Source organism: Anoplolepis gracilipes, chromosome 5 (assembly GCF_047496725.1).
Source record: "Anoplolepis gracilipes chromosome 5, ASM4749672v1, whole genome shotgun sequence".
Classification (NCBI taxonomy): Eukaryota; Metazoa; Arthropoda; class Insecta; order Hymenoptera; family Formicidae; genus Anoplolepis; species Anoplolepis gracilipes.
The window spans coordinates 97483-105565 of record NC_132974.1 but is presented as its reverse complement, the minus strand read 5'-3'; the positions used below and the strand labels follow the sequence as shown (position 1 = coordinate 105565).

At 26.7% G+C, this 8083-nt stretch overlaps 1 pseudogene; it reads right to left on the bottom strand.

Annotated features, from left to right (window-relative positions):
• Window positions 1–1598: 1598 nt before the first annotated feature.
• LOC140666157 (uncharacterized) lies at window positions 1599–3139 on the bottom strand (annotated as a pseudogene).
• Between the last annotated feature and the right edge of the window lie 4944 nt (window positions 3140–8083).

Below are 8083 nucleotides of genomic sequence, written 5' to 3'. Positions count from 1 at the left end.
TCTCATCTTTTCTATTTTACTTTATATACTGTTTTATATTATATAGTCTATATTTTGTAATCTCTTTTTATTTTTGTCCATTTATAATCTTTATTATATTTTTCTCATCTACATCTCATATATTTTTATTGATAATATACCTTTCTTTATTGATATTAACTTTTGAATATAATTATAACTTTGATGTGTATATATTATATTTATATATATTATTGTAGTATATATTATATTCATCCATTGTTACTTTTCCTCTCCTTGAGAAAAGCATCATTGACATAAAGACATTAATATGAACTAAATTAATGATTCTGAATGTAATTTGCATTAAAACATTTAAGAACAAAATGGAAATTATTAATTGGTAAATAGCAAAAGATTTTTTAACTGGATAAATAAGCTTTGTATAACAGATCGTTTTCTGGATAAGAAAACATTCTAGATATTGGAAGAAGCGTAATATAGAAACGTATTTAACTGGATAAATAAGCTCTATATAACAAGCTATATAAATAAGCTCTGGATAAGAAAATGGGTAAGAAAACATTCTATATCAATTAAACATATATGTATTTTTTTTAAATGTACAGAGAATTGCTTATACATATCCTGCATAGAATATTACTTATTGTTAGACATTTATGTATTTAATTGTTGAGATAGGAAAGACATTAGACAAACAATCAATCGAATTAATCTACAGAAAACGATTACTATTACAAATGTTTATTTATATGTTTATTTATATGTTTATCTAATCTAAATTTGGACTCGATCTATAAAGAGAGTCTGCACATATTCAATTTTCTATATTACTCTCCTTCTTTCTAATATCTATACTAATTATATATATACATATATGTATAATTAATATAGATATTAAAGAGGAGGAAAATAATATAGAAAATTATTGAATTTATATATTAATAAGTTATTAATAGGCGCCAATTTCGGGAGGGGGAGGCACAGCACTACCTCTCCCCCCAATAATTTTATTAAGAGGGCAGTGCCTAAACAAACAAATAATAATTAAAATTTTTATAAATATTTAAACTATCATTTGGAGGAATTTCTGTCGAATTATTTGACCCTTTATTATTAAATGTTTTTAAATTTTTATAAGTATTAAAACTATCATTTGGAGGACTTTCTGTCGAATTATTTGACTCATTATTATTAATTGTTTTTAAATTTTTATAAATATGAAAACTATCATTTGAAGGAATTTCTGTCGAATTATTTGAATCATTTATACTACAAACTTTTTTAACGTTTAGCTTATATTTAATTAAATGTTTCCTAAATCCTAAATAAGTTTTGAAAATACAAGGACAATTTGAAAAACAACATTTTAATTTTAATTGCGAACTTTCATAAAAAGAATGAATTATTCTTAAATATCGACATAATTCATTAATTGAATTTCGAACATAAGTACAGTTCGTACACATATAAGGCATCTTGAAAATAAATGTCTTAATTAATAAAATAAAATTAATTAATAATATGTAAACTAAACGTTGAAAAAGTTCAGTTTCAATGAATATAACACATTTAGTATGCAACTGAATAATAATGCAGTTAAAACAAGGAGATTAAATTTATGTGTCCATTTGGTTTCGTAGAAATGTATATACTTCTCTTACGCGTGGAGTCACAGGACCATTATTTATTTTATAAAAATATGTTTCTATAAATCTGTAGAAGCTTACCAGATTCGAATCGTACTGCGTATTAAAAACGAAATGACTTTTAAACAAAATGTCAAAAGCCTTTATAAAATCTTGTGCCTGAAATAGAATAAACTTGTTGGCTACATTTAAAAAGTACTGAGCTACAGCTGCTTTGGTAGAGCCTATAGCGACTATACGTGAGTGAGTCTTTTCTCTTGACTCTGATTCTCTTGATTCTAAGGGCGTAGCATTCTAGAAAAAAAGAGAAAACAATAAATGCATAACAAGGTATAATGACTCCTCTGGCTAGTTAAAATTATTAAATATTATATATATATACCTTTTTAAATAAAATAATTTTTTCCAAAACTGCAGTGGATTTTTCTCTTGAAGCTTTATTTTTTCCCCTAGCTGTCGGAGGAAGAAGTCGACATAATGCTAAAATAGCTCGTGTATGTATATATTACTAAATGAAATTGTATTAACTGTATTAAATATTATATTCATTGCCTTCTTTTAATTTATCTACTGAAGGATATATTTCATAATCAGTCTTGGAAAAAACTCTTAGAATAATTTCACAATATTTGATAAATTCTTTTAAGAAGAAATCATTATATTTGGGAAATAACAGTTTATATTCTTCTTCAATTTACAAAAGCCAATTAGATAAAAAATAATTACATAATAATAAAGAATTTTATATATTTTATTTATCTATCATATACATATTATATTGAAAATATAAATATATAATTAATATATTATTATATATTTATTTTATTTTTTACACATATCTTATTTTTTATTTATTTTATTTATATTTTATTTTTTTATATACTTGTAAAAAAATTACTTATATTAATAACTTACCAATTCAGGTGTATCTAAAGAATCTTGGAAATATATCAAAAAAATTAATATTTAAACAAAATTTTCTTCTGTATTGAAATGTATCTTTATGTTTGGAAATAATTTGTGAAATGATTTTAGTCTTGTGTGGCACTTTTGAGGAAAAGAGTGATATCATCAATTTTGTGCTTGGGTTAATTTCTCATTTTCATCTTGTGTAATATTAACGTTTACATTGTTTATATTATTTTCAGACTCTTCATTGCACTGTCTTTTTCTTTTTACATTGGATCTCTTGTTACGTTGGACAGCCTATTTGCTAAATAACCTGTTTTAGTTACTGGATCATAAAAAGATTCCTAAAAACCAATAAATTATAAATGTAAAAAATTTCATTTTAATTAATTAATGGAATTTACATTTTAATATACTGTTTAAATAACGTGTTTTATATTTACATATCCTATTACAGGTTTCCGGAATTCGTAATTTCGGAAAAAGTTTTACTATAGTTTTAGCAAATTGATATTTATCTAATGAAGTAATGGACGTTTTAATTCTTTTTTCAAAATAAGCATTTGGGTAACTACTATGTTACTCATTCGTCTTCTATTTCTATCACTTAAAAATCCTTTTATATTGTATCCTTCAGAGATATCTTTTCCACATGGATTTTCTAAAATAACTTTTTTGATAATCTAAAAATTAATAAAAAAGATCATATTAAAGAATCTGTATTTAAACATTTTTTAACGTACTATTATCATATAAAATGACTATATTTTAATACTTCTTTTGTAATAATTTCTCCTTTAAGTGCTACTTGTGGCTGTAAAAATGTTGAATTGTAAATATCTTGTTGATAAGTTTCTAATAGTGCTTCATCGTCTTTAGATATATCAAGGTTCTTGGATAATGTAAATCTATAAAAAAAGTGGTTATATTTGTAAATAATTATATTTATATATATAATTTATATATATAAATGAATAATATATATATATATAATATATATATATATATATATATATTATTCATTTATATATATAAATTATATATATATAAATATAATTATTTACAAATATAACCACTTTTTTTATAGATTTACATTATCCAAGAACCTTGATATTTATTATATATATTTATATATATTTATTATATATATTTATTATATATATATATATATATATATATATATATATATATAATAAAAAATATGATATATTTACAAAAATTGGACACATTCAATAACAAATACGTAAGAGAAAAGAAAAAACACAATTATTGTTTAATAACAATAACATATAAGGTTTTTTTACTATATCTTGAAAAAGTTAAAAATTTTTATTAATTAAAGTTTGGGTTGTATTTTTCATTACTTTGCGGATAATGGTTGGATACAATACATTAGCAAAATACATTGTGTTTTTTATTTTTACTTTATTATTCTAGATATTTCAATACATAATTAAATAATGCAGCTTTTATTGTTTCGCGGAATGTTATTGTCACGTTATGTGCGAAACTCTTTTCATGCAATTTCTCTATTATCGATGCTCACATCAGTGCTAACTCATGAGTGCGCAGTAGAATTAGGTATAAAACAGTCAGAAAGTAAATAGTGACATTATAACCAAACTCAAACAATTCTTTATAAATAATAATAGTGAATTGATGATATTTTGTTGTGTGATTTTGTGCGGAAATTGATATCTGCGAGTGATAGTGTTGCAGTGATATTTTCAATAATATTTATTGTGAAATTGTAAAAGGTGAAGAAAAAGCTTTTGAAGCTGTTATTTATAAAATTGAACCCCTATAAAGGAATACAAATACTCGTCGATTCTCTTAAAGGTAACAATAATTTAATAAAATTTTAATTACTACTTTGGTTTTCGTTTATCCGTTTCTAGTTTATTTGCCATTTTTGTAAAAATCGCGTCATCGAAATTTCACTCTCGGGACTTCTTTAAATTTACATCGATCTTTATAAGAATAATAATTATACAGATTATAATTGTAATACTTATTAGACATTTCTTTTGACCGAAATCCCGAGCGAGACTTTCCTTTTTTTTTAAATAACTGTCTCCGTGCGACGCTCCTTCGATTGTCGTCGACAACTTTAGACCGATCGATATATTGATTTTCCGGCTCAGCTGAGAGAGTCGATCAATATTTTTTCAAAAACGGACGACACAGACATCACAGACACAATACTCGATTGACACAATATTATATAATTGACACAGATTACGCGATAACGAATTTACTTTATTTACTCACTACCGATTCACCGATACACACATCGCGTGTAGCAATCAGCTGATTGCAGCGTCCGACGGCCGGTCATCTGGAACAATTTTTGCTCATTAAAGTAACGTTATTTTAAGGAACACGTATTCCTAACGTAATTCTAAGACATTTCCTTCTTCACCAAAATTTTATTTAAAGCATAATTTTATGTTATAAAATAAAATAGTTAGCGACTCATGTAGTGATAATCACCCATCAGACGGTCAGCTGTGCCGCGCCGCTCCTACCTGCCTTCTTTACTCGACGAGTGATTTGCTAACTATTTTGCTTATAACTCAAAAACTACGCTTTAAATCAAATTTTGGTAAAGGAAAAAGTGTCTTATTGTTAGAATTCACTCAAGAATACGTCATTTTAAGAATATCAGGTTGTTTTGAATCACCCTATATATAAATATATATATATATATATATATATAGGGTGTCCCAGAATTCGCGGACACGGAATACACAGCGTGATTGTCCGTGTCAAAAGAAGCAACTTTTTCTTCAGCAAAAATGTCGAGGCATCAATAATTTTTCAGTTATAAGCAATTGAAAAAGATGGGTTTTGTCGCAAATCAAACTTTGTAGAATTAAAAGATTAATGCAATTATATTCTGCAGTTAATTTTAGGTAGAGTTTACTAAAATTTTTATTTAAGACTTAGTTACAGAGATATATAATAGCAAAATTTGGAAACTAGCAAAAAATGATAACTTTTCTCGACATTTTTGCTGAGGAAAAAATTGCCTCTTTTGGCACGAACAATCACGCTGTGCATTCCGTGTCCACGAATTCTGGGACACCCTGTATATATATATATATATATATATATATATATATATATATATGCACTATACAGTTATCACGTGACCATGCGTATAAAAGGGAAATTCTTTTAAAAGACAGGGTTTTGGGAGTTAAACACATTTTTGTGAGTAATTCTTCGTATTTCTATAGAAGTTTTATTCTTTCCGAACCGGTAAAAAATTCTTTTAGAAGAACACGAATGCGTACTTGCCTTTCGGTTATTATTTATGTTTTATATCTGATATATAAACAGATACATATTTAAAAAAGAACAAAATTGGTTTCTTAATTCTTATATTATTTACATATTTTTATATTTCGATAATATTTTTAAAAAATTTTTTTAAATAATGCACTATATTTTGATATCTATGAACTAAGCGCTCACTCATTGTGCACATTTTTTCTGTTTTATTTGTTTTCTGTTGTATTTATTATTTATTTTAATATTATTTATGATCGTTGTTAAGGGAATCCTAAAGCTGTTTTATATTACCAATCAAAATCTAACCTAATGATAATATATTTTGCAATTTATACACATAAAATAAAATAAATTTCCACTGTAAGAATTACATGAAAGAATAATTCTGAATTTTTAGAAATGAGTTTAGAAGCCTAGTAAAAACATTTTGCTGTACAACATTTTCTTTAACGAAATGTTTTTTATCTAGACTTCTAAACTCATACCTTTTTTTTTTTAAGGAGATACGTAAAATGCCCGCTGGGACGGAACATTGAGTTATGTGGGTTTTAGGAGCGCTGAGATGGTGTTCGCGTCCCCGACCCACTAAAACTCCTGCGGTGGCCTGGCCCGGGCTTTTTCGGGGCCCTCCGGGAACGAGCAATTGCATCATTTCCGGAAGACCCCTTGCCTTTTTCTGCCCGTGGAGTCGATTCTAAGCCTCATACCTAAAAGTTCACTAATATTCCTTCATGCAATTTAAATCTGGAATCTATCTCATTTTATTGATACAAACTGCAAAACGTTTATATAAAGCAATTACTGATTTAAATTTTTTAATTTGTGTTTATTTCATTATACTTTTTTATTTATTTTATTTTTGTAAAATATATATTGTACTATAGGTTTTAATGAAATAGAATTACAATAAGTTTACGAACAAAAAATTACTTCTGTAGAAACTTTTTTTCTTTAAATTTTGGCTCGTATTTGTTTACAAAACGGAATTGCTTGCACACGTATTTATGATATCCTCAATACTACATTTATTAAAATATTTCTGGAATATTATATATACATTCCGAATTGACAAAATTCCATGAATTATTCATAGAACTTCTATAGAATATTCTAAATAACTCAATATTAGGATTTTCATAGACTGTTTTAACACAATAATTAAACGTACTGCAATTTATAACCTAATCTAACATATTAAATTATTTCTTATGAATTTATATCCATTATATTTTATAATTATAATTTCTATTTCCATACAGATTATATAAATACATGCACACTTGTGTAACCTCTCAAATTATAGATCTTACGAATTTATATTTAGAAATATTAAAAAATTATCAAATTATCTACAATAAATATTTCTGAAAATTACTTGATTACTCATAAGAATTAACATAGATACTAGATTTTTTACGAACGATTATATACAGGATGTCCCAGAATAACCTTCCGTCCGTAAAATGACGTATTTTTGACATATTTCTAAGACAATTTTTCCTTTACCAAAATTTGATTTGAAGCGTATTTTTTGTGTTATAAGCAAAAATAGTTAGCAAATCACACGTCGAGTATAGAAGGCAGGCAGGAGCGGCGCGGCGCAGCTGACTGTCCGGCGGGTGATTACCGCCGCATACAAACATAATTTTAAACGTGATGATATTCAGATTAGGAAAGAGAAAAAAAAGAAAAATTTAAACGGATGTTTTGTATTAATATATGATTTTACGATTGTAATCATAAGTTTCTGGAACTCTTGATTCTTAAATGCAACGCGACGACGTCCGGATACGCGATAAACATCAATTAAGCCAGTTTGTCTGAAAAGACGCTTCGTCAGACAGCAAGGTTAATCAACGATTTCCCACATGCTTGCCCGACCAGATTTAAAAACTGTCATCGGACACGGACATATCATACCGTCGCGTTTTTTATCGTTGCAATTGCTTATAAACTCTTAATGAAGAGTCCATCTTCTCAAGGTGGGAGGCGGAAGAGCGGCAATTTTCAGTTACTCATACAATTTTCCAAATTCGCGTACCGATATGTGCGAATGACGTAAAGCTCTCCGAGAGAATTCGAGAAACCAGAGAGTCGTGACGCAAGTCGGGAATAATAGCCGCCGTCAATAATTTGTCGTGAATTGACAGGAAATGATATGCATACGATGAATCGCGTAGATATAAAACGACGAAAAAAATATCCCGAGGATTTAATAATATTTTAATATTAAATTTATATTATTAAAA